This window comes from Rhodnius prolixus, unplaced genomic scaffold, assembly GCF_049639745.1.
Source record: "Rhodnius prolixus isolate KJV_2025 unplaced genomic scaffold, Rpr scaffold_7, whole genome shotgun sequence".
In the NCBI taxonomy this organism is placed as follows: Eukaryota; Metazoa; Arthropoda; class Insecta; order Hemiptera; family Reduviidae; genus Rhodnius; species Rhodnius prolixus.
The window spans coordinates 8,730,706-8,755,969 of record NW_027411582.1 but is presented as its reverse complement, the minus strand read 5'-3'; the positions used below and the strand labels follow the sequence as shown (position 1 = coordinate 8,755,969).

General features: G+C 35.8%; 2 protein-coding genes across 8 annotated transcripts in view; one reads left to right on the top strand and one right to left on the bottom strand.

Annotated features, from left to right (window-relative positions):
* Positions 1–25,264, bottom strand: part of LOC141446887 (uncharacterized) — a 67,398-nt gene that overhangs the window by 24,461 nt on the left and 17,673 nt on the right. The window lies entirely within an intron of this gene.
* The window catches only part of Treh (Trehalase), a 56,275-nt gene that overhangs the window by 19,520 nt on the left and 11,491 nt on the right, over positions 1–25,264 (top strand). The window contains exon 1 of one of the 5 annotated variants that reach the window (XM_074113816.1): positions 18,825–19,189. The exons of 1 other annotated variant lie outside the window; for it this stretch is intronic. The gene's annotated coding sequence lies outside the window, so the exon portion shown is untranslated. Of the gene's footprint in view, positions 1–18,824; positions 19,190–20,562; positions 20,721–21,353; positions 21,446–22,248; positions 22,888–25,264 lie in introns of those variants that run through there. 3 more of the 5 variants (XM_074113818.1, XM_074113820.1, XM_074113819.1) reach the window with 3 other exon arrangements.

Here is a 25,264-nt window from a genome sequence, read left to right as displayed (position 1 = left end):
TATTGTTTTGTAATTTTAAGAATGTTGAGATCGATATCGTTATAAACAATCGATATCTGCAATGATGACCTAATATGTTACTCATTATAGAGATCTTCAGTGTTGTGTCATTAACTAAAGATTTTTATCAAAAAATAAATTAACAAATAAACAAAGAAAGTGATAATTTGTAATTAAGAGGGTTAATTGGCTTAAGTCAATTTTTAAGCCAGAGAGATGTAAGTCCGAATACTTTTCTCTTTGGCAATAATTTTGACTTCCGAATAGTTGATTCCTCATTTCAAATTTTGGGGTCTGCTTTATTGAAAGATTTTGTTCTTCCAAGAAACTCCAAGAAACAATCAGGCCCATTTTTTGAAAGATATCTATCTCCTTGTACCACATATCTCTGTGGGAACCAAACCAGGGTGCCTGAGTGCAGTTCCAGAGAGATCCCATATACAGAGGGCTCTCCAGAGGCACCCCATATAATCCTAGCAACTGTCGTTTCTAGGTAGGAAAATGGTTTATAAAAATTTTCAAGCTTTTTTTTTTGAGAAAATATCAAAAAAACAAAAATAAATAAATAAAATGCAGCAACAGTCGGACGGGCGGATTTCCGGTTAACATATTTTTGGAAAAACAACCTCGGTGCCTGAGGCAACAATAAAACCCAAACGGAGAACCCATTTTTGATTTCAGGCAGCCTCAAAACAAGTATTTCCCGGTAATTTGGAAAAATTTCGACACGATTCCAAAATTTTCTTTAAGAATAGAGGTCGCATTTTTGCGGCCTTAACTCGGTTATAAACTCTGGACTCAGAAGACAAATTTGATTCCCACCTCCACGTTGGTTTCCTATTGATTTCTTTCTACTTAAGAGTTTCTTCAGCTTGAACTACAGACTTCAGTGATAAGAAAGTGTAATGTCACTTTTGTACAGGAAATTCAGAAGACAGAAAAAGTGGCTATGGTTGAGGTTGATGTCGACGAATACAACCACTAAAAGGTTAACTATTAATTTATACGCATAAGCGGAATATTAGATTTGATTTGGAAGGCTGTGGGTAAAATAGAATAAAATATAACATTTCTGACAGAGTTTAGTGGCTAGCATTAACACTAACTTACTAAGTATTAAGTATTAACTATTTCTAAAAGAATTGGCTAAACTGATTGACGAGTTGAGTAACATCGTGAAGAGAGTCTCAAGAATGAATCCTCAGGGAGTGAATGCAATTAAATAACTGAATCCAGTTATTTGGAATTAATTGGTATCTCTCTGCAATCAGGGAACCTGATTTGGTTCCCTCAGAGACATATGGTTCAAGGAGATATATCTTTAAAAATGGGCCTGATTGTTGCTTGGAGTTTTCGAGACGGAAGAACAAATTCTTTCAATAGAGCAGAAATCAAAATTTGAAATCAGGAATCATATATTCGGATGCCCGAACGGTGGTCTGGCATCTTTATATACCCTGGATTATTGGGCATCATCTATTTGCTCGGAGCCTAGGTTTTAAACATTTCTCACTTTACTTTTGAAATTTTCTAATTCTGAGACACCGCCACAAGGTTGACTATAAAGCCCAGAATTCTAGGATTGGGACAGAAATTGAGTCCAGAAACTCCATTTCCTCCTACCCCCAATTTTTGGGTTATTTTTCTTAAACGTGACGTCATGCTTCCATTAAAAGGAGGTCATAGTTTTTTAGACAACGTTATGGATAGTGAAATTCTCTGAATTAGGATGAAAATCGTTTTTCCCGGATGTGCAAAAAGTCCCAACGCCGATTCAATCAGTTTTCTATGAACTTTATATAATCATAAAATAAAGACTATTCTACTTTTGCTGGCAATTTTTGTTTGCAAATAAGACAGCTCGTACATTATACATTTACCGATTGATCTTTTTTTGTGGCACCCCCCCTCCTCTTAATGGCTGTTCTAGATAAAGGTACGTTTTCTCGCGACTAAATGTCAATATCATATTCTATTTTGCTTTTTTTGCAATACTCCGCTCAATTCAATATTAAATATTCAAAAAGTAAAATTATTTCGTAATGAAGTATGTTGACCCTTCCGTTTTGGTGTTTCTTAGAAATCAGGTAACATTTCTTTTTTGTTTTGTTTTCGAGTTACCTGCCTTTTATTTATATTTCAGCCAACGCCCCTTTAGAACTCAATAACGTTCAGCCAATAACAAAGAACCTGCCCATTCGTGCCCTGTTCTTAATTGAGCTAAGTATAAATTCGTGAATAAATCTGGTGGGGATAAATAGGACTTCCTTTTACCGCAAAAACTACAAAAGAAATTGTTTACTTTACAAATTAAATTTGTAATTCGAGTGCAACTTCCGATCGAAATCCGTTAAAAAAGGAAGTGCCACTTTACTAAATGGGAGTTTAATTACTTTTTCTCAAAGAAATATAAGTCCAAAATTTTTCTTTAATCTCATAAATAAATTAAGAAAAATATTAAACTTAAAATAACACCATGTTTTAGGGAAGGGATTAGTTCCCTTAAGTAAATGTACTGGATTTACGCGACGAGATCCCAGGTTTGAATCCTAGGCTACCGGTCTTTAGATTTTCTATTTCTTTAGGGCTTCTTACAGTTCACTGTCCGATGATATAGACAGTGATACCGGAAATGCACTCCGGAAGTCAAGTGACTTCAACATGATGGCACCGTGCTGAGAAAGACGCTTGTTACGTTTTAGATTAAGGTCTACTTAAATTGTAAATTGATTGTTTTTTTTGTAATTAATTAATGAATTAATTTAAATATTAAGATTCTGAGAAGATTGGGTTAGTCTTATCGTGAGGATGGAGCTATCAAGTTTCAATCTTCCAGGCGAGATACTACCAGGGTATTAAAGTCCTCTGAATAGCTGATGATCCGAAGTGTAGCCTCAGAATTGGGAGCTAATGGCTGGCGGCTCCAAAAAATGGAATAAGAAAATGAGAGACTTCTAGCTGAGGAAACGTCTTGAAAAAGACACGATCTAAGAGGAATTCCTCGCTGAATATTACCTAAAAGACATGTATTTCCTGTACAGTTGAGCGAATCCTCTCTTTGCTTAATTTGAGCACACTTTTCTCCTTGTATTATTACTTTTTTTTCCATCCATTAGGAAAATATGTGTTTAAAAGAAAACAGTAATAATTATGATGAGAGGGAACCAATGTAAGAGCGAATACGAGAATCGGACATGCGCAGGAGATCCTCAAAACCAGCCAGACATGGAGGTATGGAGGAGTTATGTACGAAGCGCGCACATCAGAATGGGAGCAGACGGCTAGTAATTGTGGAGGTCTGTAACCTCTGATACATACATACATATATATATATATATATATACTTTCTTTTTGGTTAATAGTGGTGGTGAGGGTGGCTCGGGTGCGGCACAGTAGTATTGGAGGCGGCTATCTCCAGGTTGTGTTTATGGTATCGGTTGCCAGGGGTTACTCAGCTATGTATTACCCTAGGTCTGTGTTCCTCTAATTATAATATAGTTTACACTAAATTTTCCAAACAATTTACGTTTAAGATTATATTATACAGCAAGTATCCTCACTTTTCGTTATTATATTATATAGTGAACTGCTATACAGATATTAATTATTTCTTTTATTAATAAAATGCTATCAAAAAACCTAAGGTTGGGATTATAGTTTGTGGCAAAGTAAATTTCTTGATTATTTCTAAAAGGAAATTAGATTGCTTTTCCGGTGAAGGAGAACCTTTAAAAGATGGGTTTTTCTTTTTATACCTAATATTAAACTTCGAGTCCCCCTCTTTAACTTGGAAAATTGAAATGCAGAAAAATTTAATGCAATCAAGACACGGAAATAGAAATATTAATTCTATTTTTATAATTTTATTATTACAAAAAAAATTCATTAAATCCTAATTTGTAGAATCGTATTATTAAAATTGTTTAGTGGTAGGGGTAAAGAAATGGGTTCGAGCTATTTTTGAGACAATTTGTTTTAAAAAGGGAATCATTCCCTCTGATATGTGTGGAATTTCCGGTTGAGAAACTAAGATTGCTAATACAGTAGTCTTCCAACTTTCGATAGTAATATCGATATTAAGATTAATCGATATTAATTTGGAAAAATAAAATTAGTTATTTTCCAATTTTGTTAAATATTACCAACTCCTGGTTAATCGTATCCCACTGGCAGATTATCGCTAATTAACTCGCTAAATTAATTCCCTCTAAACCTAAAATATCAAAGAACCACTGAATTCTGAATTTTGCGAAACATTTAACATGAACAGCCATTAAATTTTATTTATTTTACTGATAAATGTAACATTACGCACGATACAGAGTGATAACAAACGTCAGTAACTGACAAATTAATAATGTAATGGATATTACATTTTCTAAATAATTTAGTTTGTTTATCACAATTTACGTAAGCGATAAAATACACTAGTTATCGACAAATTACGCCTCTTTATTTTAAGATAGTAAAACTTGCGAAAATAAAGTGAGACAGAGTATTTTGATGTCTTGTGAACAGATCACATTCACAAGTGGGCCCTTTTTCTCAAAAACCTGATATCAAAACTAGGATTTCCGGTGAACCCTGGATAATCTGGCTACAAGACGACTTTACTCTCACTTTCTCCAACATGTCTGTACAGAACAATGTTTTCCGCCTGGAGTCAGACTTATATTAGAAACTCCTGTCCAACACAGAAAGAATTCCTCAGGTTTTTCGACTGACTCTACTCGACTCCCACTATGAGGGATATCTTCCATAAACCCCGCACACTACTATATCCAAAATCATCAACTGAAACTCCTCTCCAGACTAGATTGTCATCCTAACCCACTCTGCCGCGAAATAACCACCTGCGATCCTTCCAGTACCTACAGAAACAATTAAACATGTCCTTTTACTAACTTTCTCCTCTAGCTACAGGTTTTTCCATCCTTTTTCCCCGTGCAAATTATATTCTTGTTCCACCCTAAGCGTTCCCTAAATTTACATTGGTACTTTATCTTTGTAAGTATTAATAATAAAGTTTAACTTAATCGGAATATTTACTCAATAAATGCAGATCTAACACTTATTTAAATAAGAAGGGGGGCTAGAGGTATAACTAATATTTGTAATGTACAGTTTTACTGTTTAAATAATAATTTTGGAGGAGGCCTCACATACATGAAGCTAACTCCTCTCCCATTTGATGTACAGCTTCGAGACCCACAAAAGGCACATCTACATAAAATTCCGAATCGAATGACACCTCATTCATGAAAATCGGTTAGCGCGTTTAGGCGCTACGTTGTTTACAAAAAAAGGTAACAAGAACAATTTTTGAAAATGCCGTTTTTGCTCATTTTCAGCAACGTATTACTCAAAATCTATTTAATCTATGTTGTTGCAAAAAAATTACAGTTATAAAGGAGGATTTGCCCTATATGATAAAGAAAATTTGGGAATTTTATCATTTATAGAAAAAGAGAAAAAAAATTGTCAAAGTTGGGTGTTTTTCGACGTTACGCTTTTTCGTGCACTTTTTGACGATCAACTCTTATATATGCAACTGTCCTACCGAACGGTTTTAAAAATGTTAAAAAGTATCAAATACTTTTTTAAAATCACTTCCAAGGTTAAATCAGACGACAAACAAAGTGTAATTTATAGTTTACACGTGGTTTGACTGTAATTTGACTGTAATTGTCTGTATTGTTTTACTCCCAATTTTAGGTATTGATGTTCCTTTTTAGTAGTTAAATATTTATATAGTTAGTAATTTGGTGTAATTAATATTTTTAGTAATTAAATGTACAGTTGTCTGTATATTTAATTATTCAAAATTCTCCTTGGTTATAAATTTTTAAGACAGTAAACAAAAAAAAGGCTATGGAGTTTGAATTCATTAAGATAAATCAAAATTTTCTTCCTAAAGTTTCCCTTTCGAGGAGGAAAGTTTTTGTTGGAGGAGCGTGGATCAAATATTTTGATCAGGAGACTGGGGTAGGGGTAGGTTAATACATAAAACTTTGACATGTTTTATAATGAGAAAACTCCTGCTCACGTTATGTTTGCCTGGTAGACTTCTTCTACAGCAAACATGAACAACTATGCAAACGTTACGTACGCGTAAACTTGGATGGGTGGGGATCTAGTGCAGGAGGAGGAGGAGGTGGTGGGACGACCTCAACAACTTGAGGCCTGAGAAAATTAAGTTAAAGATTAATTTTTAATTATTTCTCACTCCTCAATTCCTCAAACATTCTGTGTTCTACCTCTTCATCGATTTAAGTTCTTTTGGAACTTTTCATCTCCTTTACCTCCCCTTTTTCTTTATTTTTTTTAATTTAAGGTACCTCAACATCCGGTATCATTGGCGCCTGGAGCTTTCCCAATACACTGCCGGCCTCCAAACAGTGTTCACTCGTTACAGACAACACTGACCATCATCACAGAACTGCCCCTTTTGCTTCTTCCATAGGGTCTTAAGTATCAACCCAGAACGAGCAGTAATGTCTCCTTCTTGTAAAACAATCCCCATGCTTTCACAGGGTGAATGCGGTCCTAAAAAATCCCTGAGTACATTTGTTGGAAAAGGATAAAGTGAGAGGAATGTCCCATCACCGGACAGTGAGCTGAAAGAAGCTCCTTGAAACGAGAAAATCTAAGGGCCAGCAGCTGGCTCCGATCAAATACTAGTTACAGCCCATTTATCTATCCATAAAATTAGCCTTTTATTATAGCCTTAAATATAATAAATAAGAAATAATAAAATAATTATTTGAAAGCAAGTACCACTAATTATTATTACGATATGTAAAGATAATTTTAATTAAGATCTATGTTTGTTTACGCAAATAGTGTGATTTACGAGCTAGAAAATTAACTAGTTTTTTAAATTATTATTAATGGTTTTAGTTTTCATATTTTGTGTAAAATGGCGACGATAAGGTTTTTTTTTTTTTAAATTGAATTACAAATTCACGACGCATAATTTAACATTTTTTTTGTTAGTGGGAGTAAAATTTAGAGCTCCCTTTGGACTTGACGATAAGCAAATTGATTTGCTTCAAGTATATAAGTGAATAGGTAACGGATTGTTGCTCTCGCTTCTCAAAAAAGGAAGTCTTGCAGTCGTAAAACTCTGAATAGAAATCAAGTTTCCTCTTACTTGTAGAGCTATTCGATTACCGACTGATTGAAAATGATAAACATCCGGTTCCAACATTTCGATTCCTTCAAGTTCTCAAATTTTGGCTGATTCAATTTCAGTGTACAAGTCCATTTATAGTCGAAATGTTCTATTAATTATAGGCCAGTAGAAGTCTTCGAGACTTCTTGTATCGGTTTTTACGTACGCTAAGCTCAAAGCATGAGGAAGCTGGGCCATGGAAACTTGGTTAGCACCGGCAGATTCTGTGTGAGGTGATGGGTAAAAGATTACGATGCTGTCGTTTAAAAGGAGGTTTAGAAGCTCTGGGTAGTTACCACTTGATGCTGTCGTTTAAAAGGAGGTTTAGAAGCCTGGGTAGTACCGCTTGGTGCTGTCGTTTAACTCTTTGCGGCTAGTTGGATTAAAAACTGTCCCACCTTTTGCTTAGCTTTTCCTGCATGGTGGGATATATTTTCACCCACCACGAAAAGTTGAAGTTATTCATACATACAGCTTAATATGTTATTTTTAAGTTTTTCATTCAGTTGGCAGTGCTATGCACCAATGGTAAATGCGTAAATAAGTGAAATAATTTTTATATTTATTATAAACTTGACCGATAGTAAAAAAATGGGGGCACCGCATACTGTTCTATTATTTGGATGCAGCTGTTGTTAATTCATACGAGGGGGTACCCAAAAATAACCGGAATTGCGTTGCCGCGCATGGAGCTTATGTAGTACGCATTTCTGCCGCTAGACGTGTATAGCGCAATTCCTTGCCAGTTCAGTCCTGCCTGTGTTGTCTGCCTGGCTTGTTCTGTTCATCTGCAGTGATTGTTTTTACCAGCGCTGTTTTGTTCTTTTTTCGTTTTTTATGATGGCAAGTTTAAGTGAACAACGTGCAGCTCTGAAATTTTGTTTTCTACTCGGCAAAAATGCTGCTGAAAGTGTTTTAATGTTGAAAACAGCTTACAAAGATGACGCTATGGGAAAAACTCAAGTATACGAGTGGTTTACTCGGTTTAAAAATGGCGACATGTCGATTGATGACAAACCTCGTTCTGGACGTCCATCAACTGCCCGAATCGACGAAAATGTTGAAAAAATTCGAGAGCTGGTGTTCACAGACCGTCGACAGACAATTGATCAACTGTCAGAGAGTAGTGGGTTATCTTGGAGCTCGGTTCAGCGAATTTTAACGGAAGATTTGGGGATGAAAAGGGTTGCTGCCAAGTTTGTTCCTCGAGTTCTGACTGACAATCAAAAAGAACATCGAGTTGAAACATGTCGTGCTTTGAAACAACAGCTTGAAACTGATCCAGACTTTCTGTCAAAGGTCATTACTGGTGATGAGTCATGGTGCTATGGTTATGACCCAGAAACAAAGCAACAGTCGAGCCAATGGAAGACGTCATCTTCACCCCAACCAAAAAAATGTCGTCAAGTCAAGTCAAACATCAAAACAATGCTGATTTGCTTTTTTGATGCCAAAGGCGTAGTCCATTCAGAGTTTGTCCCCCCAGGTCAGACCGTCAATCAAACCTTGTATTTGGAAATTTTGAAAAGATTGCGCAATAGTGTTCGCCAAAAAAGACCCGATTTGTGGCAATCAGGAGACTGGTTCTACCACCACGACAATGCACCTGCACACACAGCCATCTCTGTTACACAATTTTTTGCTAAAAATGGCATGGTTCCGCTGCCCCACGCACCTTACTCGCCTGACCTGGCTCCGTGCGACTTTTTCTTATTTCCACGCATGAAAAATGACATGAAAGGTCACCGATTTGACAACATTGAAGAGGTCAAGAAAAAAACGAAGAAGGAGCTGTCAGCCATTTCTAAAGATGACTACAAAAAATGTTTCGAACAGTGGAAGCACCGGTGGGACAAATGTATTAGTTGTAATGGAGAGTATTTTGAAGGGGATAAGGTTGTTCTGTAAAAAATTTGTAAATAAATAGCTTTTAAAAAATAATTCCGGTTTTTTTTGGGTACCCCCTCGTATATTGTTTATAAAGAAATTGGGTCAAAACTTGGATCTTAAACATTTCAAGGAACAGTGCGCTGAAGGACAGCGCTGTCTGCAAAGTTCCGCTTTGTTTTGGTAAAAAGTTGTGTTTGAATGAACATCATATAAAGCATTAGTTGCATAGTGGTATTATACAATACCAGTGTCCCGCACTAAAAAAGGACTATTGAAATGGTATTAATTTTTTCTCTTCTTTTTTTCGTATTTCGAGAGTGATGATTATTTGAGAGGGATGCTTACATCTGTAAAATAATGAAAATGAATGTTTATTTCCATTTTTTTGATAATAAAAGAAATTCTGTGCAACTAGGGCTTTTATTTTCTTTAAAATCGTGTGCCTCAAAGAGTTAAAAGGAAATTTAGAAGCCTGGGTTGTACCGCTTGATGCTGTCGTTTAAAAGGAGGTTTAGAAGCCTGGGTAGTACCGCTTGGTGCTGTCGTTTAAAAGAAGGTTTAGAAGCCTGGGTAGTACCGCTTGGTGCTGTCGTTTAAAAGGAGGTTTAGAAGCCTGGGTAGTACCGCTTGGTGCTGTCGTTTAAAAGAAGGTTTAGAAGCCTGGGTAGTACCGCTTGGTGCTGTCGTTTAAAAGAAGGTTTAGAAGCCTGGGTAGTACCGCTTGGTGCTGTCGTTTAAAAGGAAATTTAAAAGCCTGGGTAGTACCGCTTTGTTAGTAGGTAACTATAAATAAGATAGAATAATATTTCTACCAATACCAAATAGCTTTTGTCGATTAGATACAAAGAAATTGCAGTTAATTGAATAAATGCATATTTTGAATCTGTTCGTTTCTCTCGTAATTGCCAAATAGAGTGCGTTACGTATTACCACATAGAAAACTGCTAAAGAATTTGTATTCTACCTCTTTTTGGAGGGAGTATGCACAATGTTCGCCCTCTAATTGTTCTCTCTTTGGCCTTCAGCAATATTAAAATTCTCCAATAATATTAGCGCTTTGATTATGTAATATTTTAGAATTTTGATTACGTAACATTTCTCACTTTTTCTTTCATTTGCTGCCGAAATAGTCTTCAAATGAGGAAATATATTACGGACCAAATTTTCCATTTTCCCCATTTTTTAGCCGGAAATATGAGGTTCTGGCACTTATACTATTTTGATGATGAATACAAAAAAAGTAATTTAAAAAAAAAAAAAAGTAGATCGTTCAGGAAGCATTATTAGTAATCCCGGAAGTGCATATTGTAAAGAACTGCTTTATCAATTTTTCTGTAAGTTTCTAGACTATACAGCCTTAGAATTGCATTGTACATGACGTACGTTAGGCCTATCACTTTGATATGTCCAGCTTTTTTCGTAGAGTATCATTTGTGAAAAAGTATAGTGTCAAAAAAAAAAATGTAATTACGTAAACAACAGGGTGAGGAAGTCATATATTCTTGGTTCAGTCCTAGCTTTTTATATTTATAATAAATTTCCCAAATAATAAAGATTCGACACTATTAAACGACAAAATGTTTTTGGCCATTGTACGAGGGTCGTTTGAAAAGTCCGTGCAAAGTCAGAGAGATAGCACCACTGGCGCGTATCGAGGTTATGTTTAGTTAGTAGCATCTCTTGGAAGAACACACACCAAGTTTCAGCCAGATCGGTCTATTTCTTTGTGTTTGGCATTCGTTTGAATCGAGGAAGTCGAGTGATTTTCAAAAAATGTACGAAAAAGAATTTCGTGTGTTGATTAAACACTACTTTATGAAAGGCAAAACGCCTCAGGAGACTAAAGAGAAGCTTGATAAACATTATGGTGACTCTGCACCTTCGATTAGAACAGTTTATAAGTGGTTTCAAAATTTTCGGAGTGGCCATATGGGCACAAGTGACGCTGAGAACGTTCTGGACGCCCTGTTGAGGTTACTACTCCAGAAATCATTGATAAAATCCATGATATGGTGATGGATGACAGAAGAGTGAAGGTGCGTGAGATTGCTAGTGCTGTGGGCATCTCCAATGAACGGGTACATAATATTTTGCATCAACATTTGGACATGACAAAGCTATCCGCAAGATGGGTGCCGCGATTGCTCACGCTTGACCAAAAACGAAATCGTGTGAAGTGTTGCAAGGACGGTTTTCAGCTGTTCCAGAAGAATCCGCAGGACTTTAAGCGTCGTTTCGTCACTGTGGATGAAACATGGATACATCACTACACTCCTGTGACAAAAGAACAATCTAAACAATGGGTTACCAAGGGGGAATCTGCGCCAAAAAAAGGCGAAGACCGTTCCTTCGGCCGAAAAGATTATGGCGACTGTCTTTTGGGATTCGCAAGGAATAATCCTCATCGACTATCTGGAAAAGTGTAAAACTATTACAGGTGCATATTATTCATCGTTATTGGACCGTTTGAAAACCGAGCTGCAAGAAAAACGCCCACGATTGGCCCACAAAAAAGTCCTTTTCCATCCAGACAACGCACCAGCTCACACCTCAGCAGTTGTGGTCGCAAAATTAATGGAAATAGGGTTCCAACTCGTTTCACATCCCCCCTATTCTCCAGACTTTGCTCCCTCGGACTACTATTTGTTCCCCAATATGAAGAAATGGCTGGCGGGAAAAAGATTTTATTCAAACGAGGAGGTGATTGCAGAAACGAATGGCTATTTTTCAGACTTGGACAAATCCTATTATTCGGAAGGGATCAACAAACTAGAGCAGCGTTGGACAAAGTGTATAAGCCTAAAAGGAGACTATGTTGAAAAATAAAAAAGGTTTACCCCAAAAAATTAAGTAGTTTTTATTTTTGCACGGACTTTTCAAACGACCCTCGTATAATAAATAATTTATTTCAGAAGCTATTTTGATTGATTCCTTGCTCGTAATTTAAATAATTGCAATAATTCAACTCAATAATTCAGTAGCATCCGCTAAATGATAATGATAAATTTATTTGAATTTATAATATAAATAGGAATTTTTAAAAAACAATGCACATTATTTCATCACATTTCTCCACTTTTTTGTGCAGTGAACGGATCATTTATGATTCTTTATGAATCCGTTTCAATTTATGACACGAATCTTTAACAAACTGGCGAATCTAAATATGGGAATACAGAAGAGAAATGTATTGTCCCATAAGTGGGAGTGCGGGATATTTAAATCAGTATTAATGCAATACATTCATTTAAAGTACCACCCAATCTGTTAGAAATTTATAAATGTAATTAAAATTCATTAAAATATTTATTGTTGTTACATTTAATAATATAATTTTATGGGCAACAGTAACAAATGAAATTGTGACATAACCTATAAATTGATTTTTAATTGTTAACCATAAAATATAGTCGTTTTTTAAAAGGAAATTTAGTGGTTTAACTAGAGAGGAAATAGTTTTCCTTGTATTTTACAAGGAAAACTATTGTATACCTGTCTTGATAAAATTACGATGTATTTCGAAACGTTATCAATTATAAATTATGTTTTAAAAAAAAAATCTAAGCGTTTTATTTTTCCAACCCTCAATGTTGTCAAAAGAAATGCAGGAAAAATATCATTTCTTAGGTAAGTGGTGTTCGTCACTACAATTGATAATTTCAGTTTTTTTTTTGCTATCATTTAAATAGCAAAAAAAACGCTTTAAAGTTTGACGCCATTTTTCAACTAGGGGGGGGGGGGGAAATCGCACGCAGTTATCATAATACGCAAGTTGTATTTGGAATTTTGTTGGCGTTAAATGTTATTTAACTTAGCTGCTTTAGAAAAACTCGAAAGGGCAATTTGCTCTGTGGGAAGGGTTAGCGTATATACTTGAGTCCAGCGAGGAGATCCCCAGCTTTGAATTCAATTGAAGCGGTGAGATTAAAAAGGAAAACATTCCCACTGACCTAATTTTTGGGGAATAGAGAAAAACTTCAGCAAGCAAACTATAGCTTTAAGGCTAAAATGTAGAATTGCAAATTTGTTCATTATAACTATGGTAACAGTACTGTGTAAGTGTTTTTGGGTTATATTCAATAGTTTTACCCTGAGAGGCAAATAAAACTGTTGGATGTTTTCCTTTTTAATCTCAATACAAAGAAAGGATGGAAAAACCAAATAACCCCCTTTGTTTTTTTTCAAATTTCCACTATTTATTGACTTAAACTATGAAAGTATTACAAACTTTTTTAGATATTCGAGGCCTGTCTAAAAAGTATCCGTCCTTTATTTTTCCCTATCGTAACATAAAGACGATAGCGCGGTGCCACTGTACTCAGTAAAGGAAGACACCTTCATGCGCATCTGTGAATTTTGTCACCGCCTTCCAGCGCGTCAGTCGCTGCCTGTGGGTCGCTGAGTGTGGTGCTACACAACGTGTTCGTCGCATTACCGATTCGCTCAAGTTGACTGAACCATCAAACTTTGTCAAAAGCTTGGTGATTCTCAAAGCGAAACAATTCGTAAGATTCAGCTGGTGTTTGGAGTCGAAGCGATGGGTGAAACACAAATTAAGGAGTGGTTCAACCGTTTCATAAATGGCCGCACATCAGCGGAGAGTGACCATCGTTCTGGCAGACCCCAAACTGCTCGGAGTGCAGCCGTTGTTGAGACTGTGCGAAATTTGGTGATGGCAGATCGTCTCTTGACCGTGCGGGAGATTGCCCAAGAGGTTGGAGTTAGTGCATCTTCAAAACGGAGGGCCTTTTCTTCCGGGGACAACAACTTGCGTCACTCTCCGCTGATGTGAGGCAATTTTTGAAGTAGTTGAACCACTCCTTAAAATTAAGGAGTTGTTCAACACAAATGTGTTTCACCCATCGCTTCGTCTCCAAACACCAGCTGAATCTTACGAATTGTTTCGCTTTGAGAATCACCAAGCTTTTGACTAAATTGATGCAGTGCCTTTGCTCAATACGTTCAGTCATCTTGAGAGAAACGGTAATGCGACGAACACGTTATGTGCACCTCACTCAGCGACCCACAGGCAGCGACTGTCGCGCTGGAAGGCGGTGCCTATTCATAGTACAATAATATTTGAGCTAATGCTAAGCGCCCTGGTGGCCAAACATTCTCAAAACTCCCCATTGAGGTTTAAAAGGAAAACAGTCCAGGAATATTTTCTTTCTTTAATAATAATAATAATAATAATAATAAAGCCATTTACTTGGTTTCAGTTCGCCTTTAGACGGCACACAGTTCACATCGTCTGTGCGGTTGGTTATCAATTATATCAATTATACTAGTTGAAGTGCTCGAAACAATTTAAAAAATTGAAGTTCGATAGAATTAGTGCTTTAGAAAAAAGTGTGTTAATTTTCTTTCTTAATCTCAGTCAAATATTTAAGGGCTAGTTATGGCATTAGAATGTGGAGGGATTTTTGCTTTCTTTACCACAACAGATGCGTTTAGGTATAACCAACAAAATGGCTATTTCAACTCATTTTCAAAAAAGTGGAATGTTTTCCTTTTTAATCTCACCGCTTCAATTGCTAGCCCTTTAGATTTTCATTTCCTAGGAACTACTGCTAATGTCTAAAGTTTTGACGCGCCTTAGAATTAAGATTAAAATTTAAGAAAAATGCCCATACTGCAGCGACGACATACTTAAACAAAAATAAAAGATTAAGAAAACGACGTGCTTTATTTTCCCTTCCTAGAAGGCTCTTCGGAAGAATAGGAGAACACTTTCCGGAGATCGGCATGTCATCCGGAGCCAAAAAGAAACAAGAAAAAGCTAGTGACATGAAGGGGTTAACACAAGACTTTTATCTACGTTTTCATCGCTATTTAATTAATAATTTTTGCTTTTATTTACGCAACCATATTCTTTGACCAGTTTTCCTTATATATATTTCCTTTAAAAGTGCAATAGTTAGCAATTACTTCAGGAAAACCCCCATTCAAGGAAGTGGAATTCTTCTCCAGCTGGATATTTATTAGTTAATTGTTGTTATCTACAAATTAATAGAATTAGACATGCAGTTAGTTCGTAGAAAATAAAAACGTGTTCTACGCGATGAACAGTCTAGATACCTTAATTTTTCCTTGTATTGCTCCGATAACCATATTTTTTTCGTATACCTATTTAGCGATAATCGTACTAAGCTCGTTAAAAAATTTTAATTACATTATTAATGAGTCAGTACTGTCTTTTTTTCTTTTTAATTATTTTCAATACTCTTTATCACGCTTAAGATATAAATTATCAGTAAAATAAATAAAATTTAATGATAATTAATTTGTAATTTTAATTTTTTAGAAATTTCACTTTCTATCGTTTGTGCTCATGTTAAATGTTTCGCTAAATTCAGAATTCAGTAGGTTCCTTGATATTTTAGGTTTAGAGGAAATTAATTTAGTGTGTAAATTAGCGATAGCGTTAGCGATTATCTGCCAGTGAGATACGCTCAACTGTTCGTAATTTTAATTTACGTGATTTACGAGTATTTTATCTTACTACGGTTATCAGTTGACTGATACCGTCTTTTTCCGAAAATAAGACATCCCCCGAAAATAAGACCTGGCGTGATATTCGTGACTTTTTAAAATATAAGCCCTCCCTCGAAAATAAGCCCTAGATAAAATAATGTGAAAAATATAATTCGTTAAAAAATGCTGTTGTAAACTGTTGATTTTAGTAGGTATCTCTAGCTGCCCTAATATTCCCAGCGGGAATGACTGGCTACCCCTAGACACTTGATATTGCAATAAACAAGCCATTCAGGGATCATTTGCGGATGTAAATCAATGAATATATTGAAAACGGAATGGTGAGAAATTCAACGAGGTGATTTTGTAAAGCCAGGCTAACAAGAAGTTGTGAATTGGGTAAAAAAATTCATGGGACAAAATAACGTGACAGTTGTGTATCCAATGCACTGCGAACAGGCTGCTTAGACAAGTACTCATTTAACGATAGCTACATTACAAGACATGAGAGATTCGAACCAATGACGAACACAGGAAATGGATTTGGAGGAAAATCAGAACGGAATTCAGAATTTGATAATTTTATGACGATGTTCTAGAAGAAGATGACATGGCTGTAATTGAATAAAATTACGTTTCTGTATATAAATAGATATTAAACAAAAAATATAAATCTACTTATTGTTCGAGGGTCGTTTGAAAAGTCCGTGCAAAGTCAGAGAGATAGCACCACTGGCGCGTATCGAGGTTATGTTTAGTTAGTAGCATCTCTTGGAAGAACACACATCAAGTTTCAGCCAGATCGGTCTATTTCTTTGTGTTTGGCATTCGTTTGAATCGAGGAAGTCGAGTGATTTTCAAAAAATGGACGAAAAAGAATTTCGTGTGTTGATTAAACACTACTTTATAAAATGCAAAACGCCTCTGGAGACTAAAGAGAAGCTTGATAAACATTATGGTGACTGCACCTTCGATTAGAACAGTTTATAAGTGGTTTCAAAATTTTCGGAGTGGCCATATGGGCACAAGTGACCTGTTGAGGTTACTACTCCAGAAATCATTGATAAAATCCATGATATGGTGATGGATGACAGAAGAGTGTAGGCGCGTGAGATTGCTAGTGCTGTGGGCATCTCCAATGAACGGGTACATAATATTTTGCATCAAAATTTGGACATGACAAAGCTATCCGCAAGATGGGTGCCGCGATTGCTCACGCTTGACCAAAAACGAAATCGTGTGAAGTGTTGCAAGGACGGTTTGTAGCTGTTCCAGAAGAATCCGCAGGACTTTAAGCGTCGTTTCGTCACTGTGGTTGAAACATGGATACATCACTACACTCCTGAGACCAAAGAACAATCTAAACAATGGGTTACCAAGGGGGAATCTGCGCCAAAAAAGGCGAAGACCGTTCCTTCGGCCGGAAAGATTATGGCGACTGTCTTTTGGGATTCGCAAGGAATAATCCTCATCGACTATCTGGAAAAGGGTAAAACTATTACAGGTGTATATTATTCATCGTTATTGAAAACCGAGCTGCAAGAAAAACGCCCACGATTGGCCCACAAAAAAGTCCTTTTCCATCACGACAACACACCAGCTCACACCTCAGCAGTTGTGGTCGCAAAATTAATGGAAATAGGGTTCCAACTCGTTTCACATCCCCCCTATTCTCCAGACTTGGCTCCCTCGGACTACTATTTGTTCCCCAATATGAAGAAATGGCTGGCGGGAAAAAGATTTTATTCAAACCAGGAGGTGATTGCAGAAACGAATGGCTATTTTTCAGACTTGGACAAATCCTATTATTCGGAACGGATCAACAAACTAGAGCAGCGTTGGACGAAGTGTATAAGCCTTAAAGGAGACTATGTTGAAAAATAAAAAAGGTTTACCTCAAAAACTATTCAAGAAATATATAGAATCTCAATTTCATTATTTTCATGTTTTGGAAAATGGTTTTTGTAGTCAAGAGAGAGAGAATATAAAACAAATGGTAGCGTCATTTTTGTTTTTTTCATATTTTCAGAAAAATAACGCTGACTCCTCTATGTTAAGAGCCAAAACTTCTCTCCTTTGGATGTTGTCCCCGCTATCTTGTGGACCGTACATCAATAAAAGATTAGCATGGAACCCTCGTACTCGACTTAAAGCGACAAGAAATAATAAAAATATGATACAGACAGACAGCATTATCTCTAGATAACCAACCATCACTTTAGATAACACAACACTTAAAACTAACCAAAATAGACCGAGAAGTTGAATATTGGAGTGGGGGGGGATTCTGCTAAGCGTTCTAACATCTCAAGAATCAAAAAACCTTGTAACGAACTCTACTACGTATCCAATGACTACGTTTTTCATGACTTCAGCATTCCTTTCCTATTCGGCGTAACCACAATCCGCTACAAAACAAAAAAACAATCCTCAATAGCTTGTCTGAGAAGGCTCGAGATAAGCCTCTCTCTGAACAATCCCCAGTAATCGTCCTTGGACATCTTAAGCGCCAATGGATGAACTCGAAATTCATCTTTGTTATATTAAATCTCTCACGAGGTTTGTGGTTCCCACCAGATTTTCGTTACCCATACTAAGTGAGAAAAGCATTACGATTTACCAAAAAAAAAAGTTTCGATTTTTCACCGGAACTAGGGTTCTTGAGTCTGTGAAATGTTACGTTTAACCGCAGGAAGTTGAATAAAAGCAAAATGAATTTCATTTCAGTTCCTAAATAGTCAGTTCAGAAGACATATCCACACTCTTTAATGTAAAACAAATTAATTAATTTTTAATAGGCGTAAGCCGTGAAGATGATCTAGTGTCTAGGAGTCGAAAACAAGAGCAAGAATAGATTAATAAGAAATTATAACTTGAAATAGGCAATAATCTTTCCATAAATCCTTAGAATATCTTACCAGAGGACTTGGCTCTGTAACTTAACGATAAAAAATCTCCTAAACGGAAGTGCCACTACACTATACAGGTTTACCACTTTTTTTTTTTTTTTTTTTTTTTTTTTTTTTTTTAGATTTTCTCAAAAACCGATTTGGGCCTTTTCCCCTGAAAAACTTCTATGCATAAATCGAGAGTTTTTATTTTAACTATTTTTGAGGTTCAAAGTCAAGTTAGTGTCTGTTCACGTCAGATTTATGTTTTTATTTTTATAATATTCATGATGCAGTAGGTTTAGAAAATTGGTGGGAGATAACCCGTTCGACCTTTAAGGATCACGTTGTAAAGAAGGGGGAACGGACTACCTCTAAAGAGAGTACATATTATTTAGTTACCGCAACGCTTGTACGTAGTAACAGTGGGGGCAAATCTACAATCTCCATATTACATTCACTGACGACAGACCGACGAATAGACAGACCTTTCCCTCTCTTTGTTCTGTATGCAGTCAGGAATATATCCTTCTTTTCCTCTCATAAGAGAGAGAGAGAGCGCGCGACTAGTGTCTCCATTACCACCGACCAGTAATAGTCGCGTATTACGCTACACACAATGCACTAGTTAATGTCAGTCTCTTTTTTGACTTCGATCAGTATTGAGTTCAGTTCCTGTATTACTGTGATTCCTTTTTCTGTTTTTTTTAGCCTTTAAAAATTCCTTTAAATTTCAAGGCATCCAGAAATGCTGACAGAATAGGTATTTTATTTTATTTATTTTTCGCTATATTTTGAATTACATACAATATATTTTTATAATATGGTATGTATCAAATCGTTCATTAGTAGAACTAACAACTACGTATTTTAAGTGAATATTTACCGGAAGTAGCTTTATTTCTACAGGAAATTATATTTTATAAATTTCCTGTTATTTTTTAAACAAATTTTGTGAATCAACTCGCGTGCCTAAAAATTCTAGCGTAAAAACACACGAACTTCGAACTTTTACTTTAAAAAAAATATTGTTCCAGGATTATTTGTAATAAAAGGAAATTTTCGAAATGAACATCTAATCCTGGAAATCTTACTTTAAAAAAATCCTTAATTTTTCACGAAAAGATAGTTTAAAAATAAAATTGTTACAAGAGAATCGCGATCTTTTTTTGGTCAGGCGATATATTTTTTAATTTACGATAATGTGATATTTTTAAGTGATTCAGTCGATTTAGTGCACAATTAATTTGGCCTTTTTTTTTTTGGAGCGAAATCGGATATCCGTTCTCTCGTCCTAAATAAAATTTATAGAACTACTTGTCTGTAATCATTTTTTTTTTTTTTTTTTTTTTTTTTAAAATCTCCACAAATTTAGGAAAATTAATTCAAAATAAAGCATTTCCGGTTCGTTGATTCTGCCTCCCCTCACCAAAAAAAACAAGCTTTTTGCCAGTTCCGGTGATATGGCACCATTTAAAATTTATAATTCCCTAGCATTATAAAAACGATTACTTCCGCCGAACACAATTGAAATTGAAATTTTTAAATACGATCACACTACTTCCGGCTCTAACCGTTTATAAGTTTGTTTGTATTGTATTTCCTTTTTTTTTTTAAAAAAAAAAAAAATTATGCCAAGCCTTTTAAATAAATTCTTCGCTAGTAATTATTAGTAATATTTGGGCGAACAAAATAGGTGCAAAAATTTGAGATCAAGTAACTCAACCAGTTTATTGCATCATTATTTTTTCAATGACGTATTTGTTTTTTTATTTATTTTAATTTAGCTCAATATATAACTTTAAAAAAAATAAATATTAAAATGGATTATTAGAAGCATTATTCAAGTTTTAATGAGGCAAAATAATAAGATTTTTTATGCTATTAAAAAAATAATTAATTTAAAAAAAAAAATGCGTTCGTGCACATACTCAGGCACGAGTATTGTGGAGGCTCGACCAGACACACCCCTCTCCAAGCTACCAAGGGAGTGGTGACGTCAGCACAAAACTGGTTTCGTCAGCCGGTCTCCTATTATTTTAACCAGCCAATAAGAATTGAATATCTTGGAGGCTTGTCTCCCACTTTTTTTCTAATTTCTTTGCCCCGAATGCCTTCTTTTTAAAATATTATGTTCTATAGTTGGAACTACCTTAACATCTAACAGATCAGTTAAGTTTCCTTTGTTGGCTTGGAGAAGCTTTTTATTTATCAGTTTATATTAACCCGAAAACTGTTTTGTTACCTTCCAACTGGTTCATTTACTGAACAGCAGCTTTTACAGTTTAATGCAGGTATTTATCCATATGGTTTATATTATTATTTTTATCAAGCTACTCGTGATCATATTTCCCCCCCCCCCCCATTTTTTGGGTTTACACGTTTTGATTTCCCCAAAGTTTGATTTTTTGTTTTTTTTAATGGGTTTAAATGCCCACCAGCGGTAACCTCACAATAAGTTTTTAGTCAAACGATAGATTCACTTTAAATAAATTGATTTTATTTCCTATTTTTGGGTTAAAAAGAATTCAGGGATTAAATTTTAAATTTGAGGAAAAAGGGCAACTTTACGTAAAAATTTGTCTTCACTTCCTCGTCCCTCCTTTTTGCGAGATTCTAGCTAACGAGTTCGTGGTCTCAAAGAAGGGTATAGCCTATTATTCAGGGGGAATAACTACTATCCCTGAAGCCAATCAACTTTTTTCCTTTTTCCAGATTATTTATTTTTATTTTTTAAATGATCCCACGGATTTGGAAAAACAAACCTTGAAGACAATTCCAGGGATTATCTAGGCCGCATTGGGATGCGACCGGGGCGATTTTGGGCGAACAACATCTCCATGGAGATTGTCAAAATTTGTTAAAACTATATTTTTTTATATTGATTTAAATATTAGCACCTTAATCACAGGAAGTTTTTTACTGATAAAATATCATACCTGTGACGGGAAAAAACTATATAATTTAATTCAGGTTTTTAATTACGTAAAAAAAAGGCAACTTATTTTTAATCTTACAAGTAAGTATAGTTTAAATTATTATTTTTATTTAATCTTTTTTAATTTTAAAAAATTTTTTACCAATTTATTTAGAGAAGATCAGCTGAGATAGCGAAGTGTTCACCTGTAGCTACTTTTGTTGTATTTAATTTAATTTAAAAGTACCTTTTTAAAAACAAATTTTGAACGGTTTAAATAAGTTTTTTCCAGTTTAGTGTTTTTAGTTTTTAAACAAACATTTATTTCTAATATATTTTTTTATAGTTACTTGTAAATAATTATATGTTTGAATTGGCGAGGTTAATTTTATGATTGCGCTTTGTTTCACGTAACTGTTACAAACAAAAGACGCTAGTAAAGGGAGAGAATTATATTTCTCGCTTCAATTAGAGTGAGAAAGTGCTAGTGAGTAAACAACACCTTGCTATTGCTTTAAAAATTAGTAGAAATTAATTAAGTATTGAAACATCTTATCTAATGAGTAGAGCAATGAATCAGATGGTCCAGGATTCATCTCATTAAATAAAACGTGCGCTTCCCGAAAGCGCGATTATTAAAAGATCATCCAGCAAGAGATTCTTCATCTAAAATGGTTTTAAAAAAAAATTATCATCCGTTAACGTTAATTCTGAAAACCAAGTTTTCTCACCAGCTCAGAAAAAGCTGGCTTACCGCATATCTCAGTTATCCTAATAAATTCGAAAACTTTGCCAATCGTGCGCAAGAGGATGTGATGGAAATAATCACAAACCTCTTTACCTTTACCTCTCTTGAGCCATAGGAGGGTAGTGACAAAATATTTTTCTCTTAAGGTCTTGTACTATACAAGAATCAAGAGTGGAAGAACCGCACAAAAGGAAGGACATTGCTCAGAGCAAGAGGTGCCAAGACTAAAGGACACTCCAGGACATACTGCAACCACCCCCGCAAGATGTGTAAAGTGTACAAGAAGTCAAGGAGAAACACCCACCCACATGCGTGCACTAGTCTTGAGGAGCACTTGGCCAGCTATAAAAGGCTGCCAAACTTACAGGGAACTACTGCGACTAAAGGATGAAAACGTCGAGGCCCTCAATCGTCAGGACAACAGGCCACCATTCCGCAAGAGGAGCACTTCTTAGAGCTACGCTCGTGCCACTGCGCCATCTCAATCTTGCATTCCTCAAGTTTCAAACATCCCCCCACTCTGGACATCACCTCCTTTCTCAAAGATTTTAAATCTCTTCTCATAAACCCTCTTTACAAACTCTTCCTCGCCACTGTAGTCAGATGAGCAGCTTCCTAAAAGATCGCGATGAACTATTCTCTTCTCTTCTAATTCTCCCATGGAATGCCAATAGCCTGGGATCCCCGCTACGACGAACACTTGACAGATAAATTGACACTTGCCTTTACCAGTGCACTCAATCTGTGACCACGAACATTCTAATCAAGTGATCTATAAAATTCTTTGTAAATACAGGTAAACTCAGTTTCTAATTACTCTCATCTCCATCGACTTTACTTGTAAATACCTTCATCTCATTCACTATCACCTGCATATTTCTCATTTCTTACTGCTTGTAATTGTCTCAGAGTCATTGGACAACTGCTCCACTCTTGCATCATCTTTCACACTTATCATTATTTACTAGATGCAAGTTTATGCAGTTGTAAATTTTTCAATAAATAATTGAAGACAAAAAAAAGGTATAAACGTGGAGAATTGTGTTTTGTACAGAACCACTCTCTCCCCACCATTTCTTTTTTATGGGCGCCATTAAAAATAAAATAACTTTTTTCTAAAGATTTTACGTAACCTTAAGATGACGCCTGGGTCTTACCTAATTCCTTCCACATTATTATTATAATAATTGCACCTGCATATTATTGCTATTCATTTTTTCTTTTTTATTTATTTTTTTATCTTAAAAAATATTATAAGAACAATAATAGATTTTTATTAAGAAATTGTCGGTGTTATTTGGATTGTAGGTCAGGGAGAGATCTGACGTGAAGATCTTATGTCTTTCTCTTACTGTAATTTACGTAATTAAACTTTTATTAAAACTTACACACAAGCTTAACGCCCCCCCGAAGTGATAGACTTAACTTTGTTATGTCCCAAGTTATAGTGAAACCCTTTTTGCAGTCCAAAAAAAGTTGTACTTTTGTCGTCGAACTTCCGGTGAATGAATGAAAAACAAAAATCATACAGTTGTTACAACTGAAACAATCTACTGTACGAGGGTCGTTTGAAAAGTCCGTGCAAAAATAAAAACTACTTAATTTTTTGGGGTAAACCTTTTTTATTTTTCAACATAGTCTCCTTTTAGGCTTATACACTTCGTCCAACGCTGCTCTAGTTTGTTGATCCCTTCCGAATAATAGGATTTGTCCAGGTCTGAAAAATAGCCATTCGTTTCTGCAATCACCTCCTCGTTTGAATAAAATCTTTTTCCCGCCAGCCATTTCTTCATATTGGGGAACAAATAGTAGTCCGAGGGAGCCAAGTCTGGAGAATAGGGTGGATGTGAAACGAGTTGGAACCCTGTTTCCATTAATTTTGCGACCACAACTGCTGAGGTGTGAGCTGGTGCGTTGTCGTGATGGAAAAGGACTTTTTTGTGGGCCAATCGTGGGCGTTTTTCTTGCAGCTCGGTTTTTAAACGGTCCAATAACGATGAATAATTGCACCTGCATATTATTGCTATTCATTTTTTCTTTTTTATTTATTATTTTTATCTTAAAAAATATTATAAGAACAATAATAGATTTTTATTATGAAATTGTCGGTGTTATTTGGATTGTAGGTCAGGGAGAGATCTGACGTGAAGATCTTATGTCTTTCTCTTACTGTAATTTACGTAATTAAACTTTTATTAAAACTTAGACACAAGCTTAACGCCCCCCCGAAGTGATAGACTTAACTTTGTTATGTCCCAAGTTATAGTGAAACCCTTTTTGCACTGTCCAAAAAAAGTTGTACTTTTGTCATCGAACTTCCGGTGAATGAATAAACCCTTTTCCAGGTAGTCGATGAGGATTATTCCTTGCGAATCCCAAAAGACAGTCGCCATAATCTTTCCGGCCGAAGGAACGGTCTTCGCCTTTTTTTTTGGCGCAGATTCCCCCTTGGTAACCCATTGTTTAGATTGTTCTTTGGTCTCAGGAGTGTAGTGATGTATCCATGTTTCATCCACAGTGACGAAACGACGCTTAAAGTCCTGCGGATTCTTCTAGAACAGCTGCAAACCGTCCTTGTAACACTTCACACGATTTCGTATTTGGTCAAGCGTGAGCAATCGCGGCACCCATCTTGCGGATAGCTTTGTCATGTCCAAATGTTGATGCAAAATATTATGTACCCGTTCATTGGAGATGCCCACAGCACTAGCAATCTCACGCACCTTCACTCTTCTGTCATCCATCACCATATCATGGATTTTATCAATGATTTCTGGAGTAGTAACCTCAACAGGGCGTCCAGAACGTTCTCAGCGTCACTTGTGCCCATATGGCCACTCCGAAAATTTTGAAACCACTTATAAACTGTTCTAATCGAAGGTGCAGAGTCACCATAATGTTTATCAAGCTTCTCTTTAGTCTCCTGAGGCGTTTTGCCTTTCATAAAGTAGTGTTTAATCAACACACGAAATTCTTTTTCGTCCATTTTTTTGAAAATCACTCGTCTTCCTCGATTCAAACGAATGCCAAACACAAAGAAATAGACCGATCTGGCTGAAACTTTGTGTGTGTTCTTCCAAGAGATGCTACTAACTAAACATAACCTCGATACGCGCCAGTGGTGCTATCTCTCTGACTTTGCACGGACTTTTCAAACGACCCTCGTAACTTCC